We start from the raw sequence: 16,306 nt of genomic DNA on the forward strand, positions 1-16,306 counted from the left end.
TGCAAACTAATGAAGCAATTTTATTGCTACCTTCCTTCAATTTTATTCTAACTAAGTTGCAATAAAAATTAATAAACTGTTAAGGATCTCACACAAGAAGTTTTGGACAAATTCTCACAATAATTCCCACATTGTGACTTATCTCAACATCATGAGCTTTTGTGAGGGAGGCACTGCATACCTAGCTAGGTACGATTGAGGATAGGGGATTGCCGGCCCGATGGGGGGGGGCGTTGGTCCCCTGCCCCCAATCGTACCTAGCTAGGTATGTGGTGCCTCTCGAGCAAAAGCTCATGATGTTATTCATTGTATGAAAAACACTGGAAAAGACTCCGGTTTCCTACATGAGAAAATTTCTAAATCTTCTTGTGTCAAAGTTTGCATTGCCTTTTTTTCATGGTACATGTTGCAAATGCCTAAATGTTCTCATTCATACTTTGAACTCATAACTAAAATTTGTTATCTATCGTTTGTCAACATAAGCAAGGACAACATCATGTTCATATACAACAAACTCTTCTTCTTATTTTATCCAAGGCAAAGCACAAATTTTAGATAGCCTTTTGTGGAAGATAGTAGCTAAGTTGCTTTGTTAGTAGTATCTTTTATGTGGTCCCTCAATATTCTTATGTATTTGTTAGCGTGAGAGAGAACATGCTCAAGACATGCACATCAAAGAATATATGAGAGAGAGAGAGAGCTTGTGGTCAACCCATTTCTTCGCTAACATATGGCGCATCAACTCATTTTCTCGCTAGTTAATAATAACAAATAGTTTCCTTAATAACAATCCCATGGCTAAGAGACACACCTTTGTATAGGCTCAAAATGCATTTTTTAAAGTAAATGGGGAGCTATATATGCATAATTATGTAGAAATGTATACACACGTCCTTATTGCATCTATTGCATGTATGGATGGATGGAGAGAGAGAGAGAGAGAGAGAGAGAGAGAGAGAGATGTGTATTTCATTGTCATTCTCTAAGGTCCATTATGACCTATGGGACCAAAAGAAGCATATCATGTGGGGTGTATGAAGTTTTGACAAGTGCCTCTCAATGCTCAAGATGTTTCAAAATGAGTGCTGCAATTCTCAGGCTTGATCAAAAGTTGAGCACTCAAGTAGGGTGTGATACTCAGACTGATGCACTTTTCCCCATGAAGTGCATAGCCGATGAGACTCCTCGCCGATGCCCAAACTCATTGTTTTGAATGAGAGATGAGCCAGATGAGGTGATAATGCATGCAAATTGCACTCAATAGGATGGGCTTGAGTATGTAAGGGTGGATACAGTTTCCTCGTTCGAAGAAGAATATGGTTTTGTAGTTGGGGGCAACATATGTGATGTAACGTATAAAGTTAGAGGCCCCAGACTTTTTCCCAAGCTAAGATACATTGGTGCAGGAAAAAACCCTTATTCACTTTGCAGTCTATTAGGTAAATTTCATAAAGCAAGTGTAATCTACCACATATACCAAAACACTTCTTGATGTCTTGCATCCATCCTAAACTTCACATTTTGCTTTTGTTCATCTTTTGGACTTTTTTACTTGCTTTCCATGCAATTTACGAAATTTTGTGTGAAAGGTTTTTCCGCACCTTAACCATGTACTCTACGACTCTCTCCATACACACGGCCTCAATGGGAAGTGATCTTGAATCAAAAAGTGAGAGTATGTACGGTGTTTGTGTCTTGACGTGGAGTTGTATAGAGAGTGAGAGAGAGGAGAGAGAGCTACCAAGTAGATTGGTGAATACATATTATTGTGTCTTTGTATTCATTCACATAATTATGTACAAAGGTATACAAACATGTCCTTATGCTAATATATTGCATGTATGGAGAGAGAGATCATTATGCTTCGAGTTCATTGACACACCTACTAGCTCACACATTCGAATCCCACCTATTGGATCCAATCACACTCCTCATTAGCTAGAATCTTCATAAATTCTAGTGAAGATGCCATTTTGTCTTCAACACTTCTCGCTAAAAGGTTCTTCTCACTTCCTTGTGGCAGCTCGTGATCGAGCTGCCACAAGGATCATAGATTCTAGTGAACATGCCATTTTGTCTTCAACACTTCTCACTAAAAGGTTCTTCTCACTTCCTTGTGGCAGCTCATGATCAAGTTGCTCACTTCCTTGTGGCAGCTGGTGATCGAGCTCTCAACTTGTTGTGTGAGAAGAACTTTTCGGCATGAGCAAGTCCACCGTCTACGTCGTACTGCCAAGATTGCAATCCATTGCATTAAAAAAAACTTCAATGTTTCGTTCCCCCTCAGCAACCTCCCATCCTCCCTCTCGTGAAATCATCTGTTCATGCCACTTACCTACCTCCAATGCAAATGCATCCTACCACCTATTCAACCAAAAGGATCTCGCTAGATTCGGCTTAATGAACACCCAAAAAACGTTTGTCTCAACTACTACTAGCTACATTCGCTACATTCATCTTGTGCATTGTTTTATTGTAAGGAAAGAAAGAAAAACAAGTTAGAAGCTCAATCCAATACTTAGGGAAGATCTAGACCTTTAATATACATTACCTCCAGAGGAGAGAAGAGTCCTTAATTCCCATAACATACTCACTCGAAGGTTAGGCAATAGTGGTCAAGTGATGCATAGTTATCAGTTACTTTTTGAATTAATTGTGCCTCATGCATGGTCAGATGTGCACCAATTATTCGTCTTATGTGCACCTATATGAGGCCTTTTGTAACTATTTTGGCATAGTTGCATCAGCAACATCTTATTGATAACTACGCTTATCGTGACCAAATCCTTACAAGTTGGAGTGTGTAAGTCTAAATTTTAATCGTTGTATGGATTGGATTTGGGTACTCAAGGCATGCACTTTGTCTGTTGCAATACATTGAAAATATTTGCAAGGTTATTTTATCGTGAGTAATAATGGTGAAAAGTAGTATCCTCAAGGAGAAGAGGATCATTTTACCATCTATGTATCATTTGTACTTGAAATACTCATCCGTTTTGATCAATATAGCCATAAATGTGGTTGGCTAGGAAGACTCCTCTGTGCTATTTTGATTGGTGAATTGAAACCTATTTCTTTCATGAAAGAGGGATATAGAGCCAATGTTGAAATGTAAGGCTTCTTGTAAGGTGATGTGCTAGGAGAGGAATCAATCTTGAAAGTTTATGGATCTTTTGGACATATGTATATCCCTTCTATAGCATTTATCCTTTGTTATTCATCTTCATGAGCATGATAGAATGCTAAAGAAAGAAGTATATACCTTTGCCCCATGTTGAGAAAGCTTGCATGGTGTATGTAATACTATTTGCCCATCTTATAAGCAACCATCAAAAATTGCAAACATATAATCAAGCTTACTCATCATGTATAGCCTCACGTAGTTATGATCTCTCTCTGCTTCATTTGGCCCCGCGTTGGGTAGAGAAGAAAAAATTCTTATTTGCTAGCATGTGCCTTCTAGTGAAGAACTTACTGTAACGGAGTAATGGAGATTTCTCCGAGGAACATAAACAAGAAGCATTAGTATTGTATGTGTACCTTGCCGTGGAATAACCATGAATTTGTGCTTAAAAATTCCTAACTTTAAAAAAGATATACTTTTGAAGTACCCTTGAAGAGCAGAAAAAGGAAAAATACCCCTTGAGATACTCAGTTGGTTGGTCTCAAAGTAGAGCTTGCATTTGTTTATGACTCATGGAGAGACAAAGACAAATACAGCCATGTGGGAATTTCTTCATCCTATTTAGCAAGCTCAGTCCATTAGGCAATAATGATGGAGGGGGAAGCCACTTTTTGTCAAAAAAATGTCCCTCAAAAACTACCAAAGCCATGCAAAAATATTTCCTTTGGCAAGCACCACTTATGGCACGTGGTAACAAAGATGGGATTAAGGTCACATGACCTTTTAAGAAAATTGGTATGATTAGCTCCTTGTTGTGGCATTGGGTCATCTCTGGTTGTTAGGAGCGTGACCCAATCATTGGAAGACATCAACCATCAAACAGACAAGGAGCCTTTTGAGTTGAGAGAGAGGTATCTACATTTGAGGTACATTAGGATGGCTTTGGAGATAAGGTCCACAAGAATATTCAAGCCTTTAGATAGGGAGAGTTTTTGAAAATAACACAAATATAAAGTTTCTGACCAATTTTTTTCCATTGCGAGGCAAAAAATGCTCTAGTCCTATATTTGATTAGCCAATCATATTTTTGCCCCGGGCGTCCACTAGAAAATATGTAAGATAGCATGTGAGAACAAAATAAGGATTTATAATTAGGTACACTATAAAGGGTTTTAAATTGAGAAAGTGAAAATTTTCATACATAAGGGCTAGTTTTTTTACAAAAGTGCATACATAAAGGGTACATATAATACTTACTTAGAAATATACAGGTAAGGGATTATTTAAATACCTCTTGTTCACACGTGCGATATGCAGTTTTTACATAGTGGACTCCCCGAGATTGCTGCGAACGTCTTCTTTCTTTTTACTTCATCATAAATAACACGCATCCTAGCTATAGCTTTGTACTCAGAAGTTTCTTAGAGGAAAATCAAGGCTTAAAATATGTGTGTACAAATCCTACCAGTTTTTATACATGTCCTCTAGTTAGCCAATGGGTTTACTTTTGTGAAACATGTATTATTTTAAGGTTACTTTAGCTGCCTGATATGTTTGTTTCAAAACTAGTAATCCTTGATCTCAAGCTCACTTCCAAGACAGAAAGAATAAGAATGGTCAACAAAAGTTTAGACACTTAAAAAATCATAATATAGGATTCCCAACTTAACACTCCTTGTCTACATCCAATCCAAAGCACTTGAGTCAACATAGATGAATATAGACAGAATGATCTATATTGGCCTTCCATATGATCACCATATGAGTAAGCAAATCTCACAGAATGGTAATAGTATACCACTAGTACAGACTCAAAAAACCAACAATTGACTCAAAGGTGACATGTTCCACATAACTTAGTGTAGCCATAACAAGCGATCCAAGAAGCATATGGTGTTATTGGCAATTATGATATCATGACCAAGAAAGATTGGCAAGGTAATAAGTAGTTTATACATTTTACTATCCACCTAATATAGATTCAAAAGGAAAGATCCCTTGCATATACATGTAGAATCAAATGAACATTATTTGTTAGAGAAAACTCTCATTGGTCTCATATAAAAGTTGAGAAAACAACTAGATGTATCAATATTTCCAAGAATAGTATTATGAGTTAGCAACATATCATAAATTTGTTTATCCTTTTTTTCTTAAGAGGTAGGGCTATGAAAATGTTACTCAAACTAGCTTGAGTCACCGGCATAGTACCCAATATAAAACCTGGATACTAAAGAGTTTCTTACAACTCGTCTAACCCAAAGGTACATATAATCTTCAGTGAGTGAGATGAGGCCACACGATACCTTGCAAACACCAGCTCATATGGTAACTAAAATTTGCATACACAAAGCATATAAACTATTCAAGGAAGGGATCTACTTTTAATCTTAGAGATCCCACACTATAGATAAGTAATTGCAATATTATAAGGTACTAGATACCCGATAAGTGCTAGCATAGCCTGCAAATGCCAGCATTAGGACAAAAATTCATAAAGGTTTATGAATTCCAACAAAAAAGAAGTTATTATTTCCATGCACATGGGAAACCTTAGTAGTCAATAGCCAGTTAGCCACATAAGCTCAACATAAAACTCCCAAGATGTTAATCCATTCACACTTTTTGAATGGATCAAAACCAGAGTAGCTTAAAAGAAGCTTTAGGTTTTTGTAAGTCAATAAAAAATCCATCTAAACAAGCAGGTAAATCTAAATGCCATACTCAATATGGCATTAACGATTATTATTAGGTCTTTATTACTACATCATCTAGCTCTATAGCTCAAAAAAGTTAGTTGTAAGGTGTAGTTCCATATCTCCACACATTTAGTTTACCATCAAAACATGTGCTCGCACTCTCCTCAAGTCCAATCCAAATAGCATTCCCAAATTGATACGGTAAGGTATTCTATTTATGAGTAGAGCAACAAAGACATTCTAACAAACATATTGGTAAGATACAAGCATTCATTGATCTATACTTGTTTAATAAGGTCATTTCAACCTTTCAACAAGCTAAACTATAAACCATATGGTAGCGAAATGTGGAAAAGCACCTAAGAAGATAGTGCAACAAGTGCTCTTCTTGATTTTCCATGGGTGCAAGTGTGGAAGTAGTGTGCTATCAGCAAGGTGAAACGACAATGCAATACATGACTGAATGGGCAGAGACATTCGCCCTCATATAGCAGAGAGCAGGGCTTTTCAAAGAAACCATAGACCAAAGTTAAAGTGTTTGAACAAAACCCTTCGTATCAAAAGGTTTTGTACAAGGTAGATTACAAGGTTTTGCCGCATTCTAAAGTGAACCAATATAATCATCCAATTCTTCGATGTCCATATTCATCTATCTAGAGGGCATCCACCCCCTTCTTTAATTTCAAAAGTCTATATTATATCCTAGCCAAGGAATTCATAACAGTAGTGTTAAAAGTAGTGAGTTTACAGAGACGTTCTAACAAACATAATGTAAGATACAACTTGTTTAATAAGGTCATTACAACCTTTTTGCAAGCTAAACTATAAACCATATGGTAGTGAAATGTGGAAAAGCATCTAAGAAGATAGTGCAACAACTAGCTCTCCTTGATTTGCCATGGGTGCAAGTGTGGAAGTGATGTGCTAAAACTGCCTATAGCAGGAAAAATATGATTCCATTCCAATAGCAAAATGTATCCCATGAAGAAGCCGCCAAGTGTTTTTAAGATTGTACTTTGTAGTACGAAATCATGCCCAATCTCTTATGACAATGAATATTTGGTCTGCAAGTATATGATTGTAAATCCAACATGGGGCTATCTCCTACCTTAGCAAATTCTCCTAGGCCAAAGGCAAAGTGCTATCCAAGGGCACGTTCACACACGGTAAGGAGCACAAGAAAGGGGTACCACTATCAAAAAAATTATCCAATTCTTGTATCCTCATTTAGTCTTCCTAATTCAGTTATATATTCTAGGTAAAGTCCAAATCCTGTGTATATGTGTTATGTTTAGAAAAGAATAAGCCTCTTCAGTTAGAGTGTGTGTCTGTGTAGTTGTTTTACTTAAATAAATAAACACAAATGAACATAACATTTCAAAAAACAGTTGGCTTTAGACAAGTGACCAGAGGCAGCACAAAAACAACTCAGTCTTAGAATTATTTTGGTGCATTGCTATAAGATTGAGGTCTCATTCTCGTGTATAAGTATAAAGGATGATTTGTGTTGTTTGCTTTGTAAAGTGGAAAGAGTCTAGTACATGAAGGACGGACAACAGCTAAGCCAAAAAAATTCCAAGAAAGGATAAAGTCCTCACCTGCATCCATTCAAACAAGACAACAAATATGTTAGCCTTGAATGCGTTTTACAGGTGTCTATGGACTATATTGGTTGTTATCCATGTCCACTTACAACCTTTTGAACTTCAAACCATTGTCCAGAGTAATCAATAATTCTATTTTAAAAATTGTGTATTTGTTTTTTTTAAGTTCATTTTAAGAGCCTATAGTCAAAAAGGTCATTACTACTTTAAGACCAAGGCAGATTTTTGCAGTTGTTATAGATAATGTTATATATCCCCACTTTAAAAAAAAAAAAACTCAAATAGCTATTTATATACATATCATTCTGATCGGAAGGCCGGCACCCCTTCCAATCCAAGTGTGTTACTTCCCAATAACAGCCCAAAAATTTTGTACCTTTTCAGCGGTCCTTCAAAATTGAATAATTTTTCATGAAGCAGCCAGAATTAGTCCAAGAACACCTTAAGACCAAGTGCTCTCTGTCCTCTTCATACCCCCTCAAACTCACCACCCTTTTTTCGTAGAAGCCATATTGTCTGTAAAAGCAAGACTTAAAAATATGGTGTTATCTTATCAAAACTTAGCTTGAGATTGGCTTAGGCTTCAACCACATATATAAATACCAAACCAAAAATCATTATGGCCAATCCGAGAACAAGGTATGTTGTTGAAAAACTGAAAAAAATGCAGTACCCCCATCTGAAACCAATTATTGTAGTGATGTCATGCGCTGCCTATAAGACGTAAATCCTCTATTTACAGCTCGTTTAACCAAAAAACACCATGCAAGTGATGTGAGAACCATCACTAAGTGCCTACAAAATCAGCCCCTTATTTACAAAAACCATAGAATTTAGTAAAATCATCAGCAATGCCATGCACTACATGTAAGACATAAATCCTTTATTTATGTCTCGTTCTGCCAAAAAACCCCCCATGCAAGTGATGTGAGAACCATCACTAAGTGCCTACAAGATCAACCCCTTATTTACAAAATCCAAAACCATAGTATGCAGTGAAATCATTAGCCCATTGTTCAATGTGCAACAGGGTAGAAAAATAGAGTAATACCATCAGTATGCCAACGTAACCAAAGCCCCTCAGGCAAGCTACCAACTCCTGTAGTGTTGCAACCCATCTAATACAATTACTCCTACAGCTAGCACCTCAAAGTGCCATCAAAAAACAACACAAACCAATGTAATCCGCCTTAAATGGTGCAGCTTACCTTACAGTACCATCATAAAAATGCCAACCAATGTAAGCCGCCTTTAAAAGGTGATGGTATACAGAATCGCGAGCCTATCCTCAGCATATAGAGGCTACATCAAGCCCATATGTGAAGATCATAGATTTTCAACAAATTGCCACGAGCCTTTAAACAATAAACAATAGCGATGGAGCATAGGGTTTTTTTTTTAACCTTTTTACTTTCAAACAGTATGCACCAACTAAGAGTGATGAAATATATCCATAACAATTGTAATTAACCAACAGCTTGTGTGTCCCTATTCAAACTCTTAAGTGTCGCAAAAAAGAAGTGCTTAAAACACAACAAAGAATCCCTTGCGGCAAAGAGCAGTATTGTGATCAAACTGCTACAATGCATAAGGAAACCAAGCCAGGTAGTTCCGCAAACCTACAAAGGTTTCTTGGTGAGCTCCATATCCATAGAGTAAGCGGCAACGAGAACACTCCTCTCTTTCAAATACACACACTAAAACACAAGCAAGGCTAAGTGGTGAGGGGCAAATGAGCCTCACCTCTTTGAATAGAAGCAGGTCAAGGTTGAACCATTATGATGAGCAACGAGCGGTATCTCCCATCATAACAAGCACGATTGGGTAGGGCACCATTCCATATGGGTCACAAGTGCGGTCGCCTCAGTGGGGGCTAGGAGTATGTAGCTTTATGTTAAGGTGCACAGAGCAACCTGAGAGCAGGATATGCGACAAAAGAAAAGAAGGAGAGAGGGGAAAGACGACAGTAGGGGCGTGAAGCGGACATTGGTAGAAGGGCGGGAAATTAAACCTCCACATTTAACTTTACCATCACGAGGTTACATTTACAATGCACACTCTATAAGGGTTACTTCCCACGGGGGAAATATCTAAGGGGTAGCCAAGTGCAAAAAGCAAGAAAACTAGCCATCTTGAGTGGGTAGGTGTCCACACAAACCCCTTCCGGGTCAAGAAAAAAGGAAGAAGGAAGATCAGTTCCAGATTGATTATAACCGTAAAGAGGTTGAGTGAGTGCAAGAGTGTTATTTGTACTTGAAAACCATAAGGTGACTTGGGTTGGATTCAATAAGGAAAAAGACCATGTTTTAACCAATCATAGCAAGTAGCACTACCAAAATGTGTGTGTGTGTGTGTGTGTGTGTGTGTGTGTGTGTGTACCCGCCCCTTCCTAGATGCCATACACAATGGGTCGGCAGTAGGCCAATTGTGTATGGGCCTACTGCCTAATCAAAGAAATGAGATTAGTGCGAATAAGATTTAGACCAGGCCAAAAATTCAGTGAAATAGCCTTAATGATGGTATAAATTAGGTCAATTCTTTTGAAGCCATTGAGGCAAAATTTTTGAATAAGAAGTCTAATGCCTTCCCATGCTATGAAGCAATTAGAAGACGAATTTAATACACGTATAAAGAGCCAGTTTACACGGCCGGTTACTTTTCTTCTTGACAAATTCTATGGAAGATATGTTAAGCTGGTCCCTTTTCTAAATGAATCGGTAGTCATAATTACCATTATAGGGATTGTGTAACAAAATAGCGACGTTAAGGAATTGTATAGAAAAGGAAAAGAACCTAGAAGACGTATTAAATCCTTCATCGTAAGTAGAATCGATCTTAAGGCAGTTAGGTAAATAAGGTCAATCTCATCAAGGAAGGTTCTATTGTTGAGGCTGAGGATATCGTCCATGTATCTATATGTATGCTTAAATAGAGAGAGTTTATGACTGGTATTTTTATTCTTCATGGTCTCCAGAAACCGCTTGTACTCAAAAAAGGGTAAGTATAAATTACACATAAGGGGTGAGTAATAAAATCCCATAGGGATATCAAGGCTTTGGTTGTAGCATTGGCCACCAAAGTGGACTGAACAATTTTCTAGAAGCCATGTAATGTGATCACCTAGCTTCTTCTCATCAAAGTGGTAGGTGTGAGACGAGTTGGCTTTTTTAATCTATCTAGGCTTATTTACAAGAGAGATGTAGAAAAAACCTTTTAACCAAGCATTGTTAAATGAAATCCTACTCATTTCCTTCATAACATTCTTCAATCATGTATCTCCATTAAGGGGTATATTCTCGTAACATTGAGTGATGTCGGCAGAAAAGAGATGAAATATTTGACTGGGGAGGTTGAGAGTGACCTTAGTGAAGTTCTTAACAAGCCAAAAGGGGTTATAGTGTAATTTGAAAAAGTCTGAGTAAATTTTTTATTTAATATCACAAACGGATTCAAACTCCGAAAGTATAAGGTCAAGGCATAACATAATGTCTTTAGTAATGTTGGTAAATATCTCATTAAAGGCATCAAAAATCTAACGGAACTTATGTGTGTGATGCTTCTAGGTGGGAAATAACACAGGAAGTTTGACCAACTCAGTAAAGTATCCAAGACTGATAAGGTGTTTAGTAATACTATTAGTGACCTCATTAGGGAAAAGATTAAGCAAAGTGAATTCCCCACCAGAAAGGCGTGAGTGAGCGGCTTACCAAGAAAGGTTCTCGCAAATGAGGTGAGGCAATTGGTGCTTTTATCTAGACCAACAACAAAGAAATCATGTGCAACTTTTTGAAATTTCATACCTAGGTCAAGCGTGATCCAAGTGTTATTTGTAGACAGCCAATCGTGTGATAAAAGGGAAACTTTTTGAAAGAAGAAATGTTGAACCAATCTGGTTAAGTCTAGTAGGCTTGTCTTATCTAGTTGGAGAGCACTGACAAGGTTAGTCAAGCAGCTAAGTAAAGCTGAAACAGCAAGGTATGGGTTTTTTGGAAAAATAGGAATGTGATTCAGTCCTTTTGCCAAAAAAAGATTGAATGGTGAGGCCATTAATCACATTTAGATCAGAAGTGCAGACATGCTTGCCTAAATTACTAAAATCTTTACAAAAAGTGTTATGCTTATCACAAGCACAATCAGGGATAGTATTGTATCTCAAAAATTCATTGATGTATACAAGATTTTTAACCGGCTGGTGATATGTCCAACCAACTAATACATTATCCAATAATTATGGTTACCAAAAAGTAAAGTCAAAAACACTCACAAAATATTGCCTTGGGTGAAAACCAATCCAAAGTTCATTTTGGAACAAACAATGTATGTAGATAAATCTGATGGAGTGGTCTTCCAAGTGATTGAGAATATTCCAGATTGCATGGTCAAACCACATGATACTAGAATCACAAGAGGCTTTAGGGTCAAGAAATTTGCATGCACACTTTATGTAAGGCCGGAAAAAATTTCAAATAGATTCAGTGTAGAAGTCTAGATTGCTTCTGGAAAACTCCATATTTCCTTTCGTATGAATGTATAAACCTGCATTAGATGAACACTTAGAATGGTCAACAAAGTTGAGGTTGAAGAAAGCCATGATGAGTTTTCCTTTTTCCAAGAATTGTCCTCCTTTTAAAACCTTGAGTCTGCAATCTTCCACAGTGGAAGGAGGGAGGTTGGCCAGATACACCCATGTTTCACTAAGGATAGGTTCCAAAAAGGCTTCCTTGGGGAGGACCCAAAGCTGATGGTCCAAACCAAAAGACTCCACCTCAATTTGTCTAGCATGTAAAAAAGGAAAAACTTTAAAAACTTTAGGCACCATTTCCAACAGGTAGAGTCACTAAGATTGCAAAGGTTGTTTTGAAACTCCTTGAACGCTTCCAAAGTAGCACTATCTCTGCAAAAGATACCACTAGTTTGTGGGATAGCATGATTAGTAGGGGCACTAATAAAAGTTGGATTAAGGCCATATAGCTTCTTAAGAAAGTTGGATAACACTGCCCTTGATGAAGAAAATTGCGCTACCTCTTAGTTGTATTGTAAAGAAAGTATAGGCCATTGAGCAATATATTGGGAGATCATAGCTACACCATCCTTACTATCTCTGTCTAAAAGTGGCCAAGGTTTTGACCCAATCATTAAAAGACAACATGTGCAAAATAGAAGACTTTTTATCCGAAGCTAAAGCCGATTCATAAATAAGTTGTGATGCTTCCAAGCTGCTAATACATCTCAGGACAAGGGAAGCTGCCACAAAAAGAGGTTCAGAGGATAACTCAAAGCCTTGAGAAAGAGCAAGGGCCTGTAACAAATGTTTTGAAGAGTTAGAAACAGTTTACTTAGGGTAGGGGGTTACATTGATTTTGGCCTTTCAACCAAGAAGGGGCCTAGTTCTAAGGGCAAGGTTTTTTTTTGCGGGTGGTCTTTTAAGTAAAGTCCAATTTGTTATAAAATTCTTGCATGCTTCTTCCGGTCATGGATGACTCTCATACAAGTCGTCAATTATTGATATCTGAAAGATTATATAAAAATCAAGGTTAGTAGCTTTGGATAAACATGCAACCCTCAAACCGGCAAAGTCAAGAGACTATGATAGCCATGAGCAGGTATCCAAAAAATTATAGTCTAAGAGGGACTACCTAGCACCAGCCAACCTAAACAAGAATTATAAACAGTGGGTCCAACTTAACTCTATAATTCAAACAAGTCTTTAAAACCAACGTCTTGGTTCTCCAAGAAAATTGGGATAGCCTTGCGTATAGGACGTGTATGTAGTTGTTTTACTTAAATAAATAAACACAAATAACCATAACAATTCAAAAGACAGATTGCTTTAGAAAAGTGACCAGAGGTAACACAAAAACAGCTCAGTCTTAGAATTATTTTTGTACATTGCTATAAGAATGAGGTTTCATTCTAGTGTATAAGTATAAAGGATGATTTGTGTTGTTTGCTTCGTAAAGTGGAAAGAGTCTGGTACATGAAGGATGGACAACAGCTAAGCCAAAAAAATTCCAAGAAAGGATAGAGTCGTCACCTGCCTCCATTCAAACAAGACAACAAATATGTTAGCCTTGAATGCGTTTTACAGGTGTCTATGGACTATATTGGTTGTTATCCATGTCCAACTTACAACCTTTTTAACTTCAAACCATTGTCCAAAGTAACCAATAATTCTATTTAAAAAATTGTGTATTTGTTCTTTTAATGTTCATTTTAAGAGCTTGTAGTCAAAAAGGTCATCACTTCTTTAAGACCAAGGCGGATTTTTGTAGTTGTTATAGATAATGTTATATATCTCCACTTTTTTTATTAAAAAAACCTCAAATAGGTATATATATACATATCATTCTGATCCGAAGGTCACCGCCCCTTCCGATCCAAGTGTGTTACTTCCCAATAACATCCCAAAAAATTTGTACCTTTTCAACAGTCCTTCAAAGCTAAATAATTTTTCATGAAGCAACTAGAAGTAGTCCAAGAACACATTAAGACCAAGTGCTCGCGGTCCTATTCATACCGCCTCAAACGCCATATCATCTGTAAAAGCAAGACTTAAAAATATGGTGTTATCCTTTCAAAAAATTAGCTCAAGATTGGCTTAGGCTTCCACCACAGATATGAATACCAAACCAAAAGGCATTATGGCCAATCCGAGAACAATGTCCCAATCTAACCCCTTTTTTTGAAAAACTGAAAAAAATGCAGTACCCCCATCGAAAAACCAACTACTGTAGTGATGCCATGCGCTGTCTGTAAGAGGTAAATCCTCTGTTTACAGCTTGTTCAACCAAAAAAACCCCATGCAAGTGATGTGAGAACCATCACTAAGTGTCTACACGATTCCCTTATTTACAAAAACCATAGTATGCAGTAAAATCATTAGCGATGCCATGCGCTGCCTGTAAGACGTAAATCCTTTATTTACGTCTCGTTCCGCCAAAAAAAACCCATGTAGGTGATGTGAGAACCATCACTAAGTGCCTACAAGATCCAAAACCCCTTATTTACAAAACCCAAAACCATAGTATGATGTGAGTTCATTAGCCCATTGTTCAGTGTGCAACACGGTAGAAAAATACAATATTACAACCAGTATGCCAACGTAATCAAAGCCCCTCAAGCAAGGAACCAACTCATGTGGTGTTGCAACCCACTTAACACCATTACTCCTACAACGAGTACCTCAAAGTGTCATCAGAAAACAACACAAACCAATGTAAGCCGCCTTAAATGGTGCAGCTTACCTTACAGTACCATCATAAAAATGCCAAGCAATGTAAGCTGCCTTTAAAAGGTGATGGTATACAGAATTGTGAGCCTATCCTCAGCGTATAGAGGCTACATCAAGCCCATATATGAAGATCATGGAATTCAACAAATTGCCACGAGCCTTTAAACAGTAAACAATAGTGACAGAGCATAGGTTTTTTTTTATAAAAAAAACTTTTTACTTTCAAAGAGTATGCACCAACTAACATTGATGAAATATAATAAACCAACAGTTTGTTTCTCCCTACCCGAACTCTTAAGTGTAGCAAAATAACTACTTAAAACACAACAGAGAAGCCCTTTCGATAGAGAGCAGTATCGTGATCAAAGTGCTACAGTGCATAGCGAAACCAAGCCAGGTAGTTCCACAAACCTAAGAAGGTTTCTCGATGAGCTCCATATCCATAGAGTAAGTGGCGACGAGCACACTCATCTCTTTCAAATGCACACACTAAAACACAATCAAGGCTAAGTGAGGGGCAAAACGCACCCTCACCTCTTTCAATAGAAGCAAGTCAAGGTTGAACCATTATGACGAGCAACGAGCGGTACCTCCCATCATAACAAGCATGATCCGGTAGGGCACCATTCCATATGGGTCACAAATGTGGTCACCTTAGTGGGGGCTAGGAGTATGTAGGTTTAGGTTAAGGTGCACAGAGCAACCTGAGAGCAGGATATGTGACAGAGGGGAAGAGGGAGAGAGGGGGAAGATGACATGAGGGGCATGAAGCGGACATCGGCAGAAGGGGGAAAAATTAAACCTCCACTTATAACTATACCATCACGGTTATTTGTGCTAGAAAACCATAAGGTGACCCGGGGTGGATTCAATAAGGAAAAAGAACACGTTTTAACCAATCAGAGGAAGTAGTAATACGAAAGTGTGTGTGTGTGTGTATGTGTGTGTGTGTGTGTGTGAGAGAGAGAGAGAGAGAGGCAGCCCGGGGGGGGGGGGGGGGGGGGGGGGGGGGGGGGGCAAATTTGTCAAAGAGTATAGAAAGAGCCATGAAGTGACAGCTGCCTTCCCCTCAAGCTGATCGTATCCATGAGTTAGTGCTCGATCCCTAGGAAATGTTGGCCTAGCTAGCAAGACAAAATAATTGCAATAGGACCCAAAAAAGGTGCAACATTACAAGTGACTCTTTAAAGGAAACTACAATGCTCAGATAAGAAGCATTTAGATCAACAAGATGTAAGTTGACTTATGAGTTCTCACCAATACTAAGAAGATATCGTTCCCTTTTTATTGCTTCTGACAAGATACCATGAAATACAGTTTTCATGCTCCATGCATGATCTAAGCAATGTTAAAGATAGCAGAAACACCCCCTAGATGTTGTTAAGTTGAAGTTGTGCCATGCCGGGTAAATATTGAATCTGCGGCCACATTTATCGTTGAATCTTGGCAACATCTTAGCAAGGATGGGTATTATCATGCATCCAACAATGTATAACTCAAAAGTCTTTGCTTCCCCAATACTTGTGCCACCAAAAATGGAGAGACAATTGTTCCACGATATGATATAACATGATACAAATCATGTGCGAGCGCAAGCACGATTGCTTTTTTAATCATATGATCAACTTTGGCACTTTTTTTACTCGTG

The sequence above is a fragment of the Adiantum capillus-veneris genome, chromosome 29 (assembly GCF_014529385.1).
Source record: "Adiantum capillus-veneris isolate H3 chromosome 29, ASM1452938v2, whole genome shotgun sequence".
Classification (NCBI taxonomy): Eukaryota; Viridiplantae; Streptophyta; class Polypodiopsida; order Polypodiales; family Pteridaceae; genus Adiantum; species Adiantum capillus-veneris.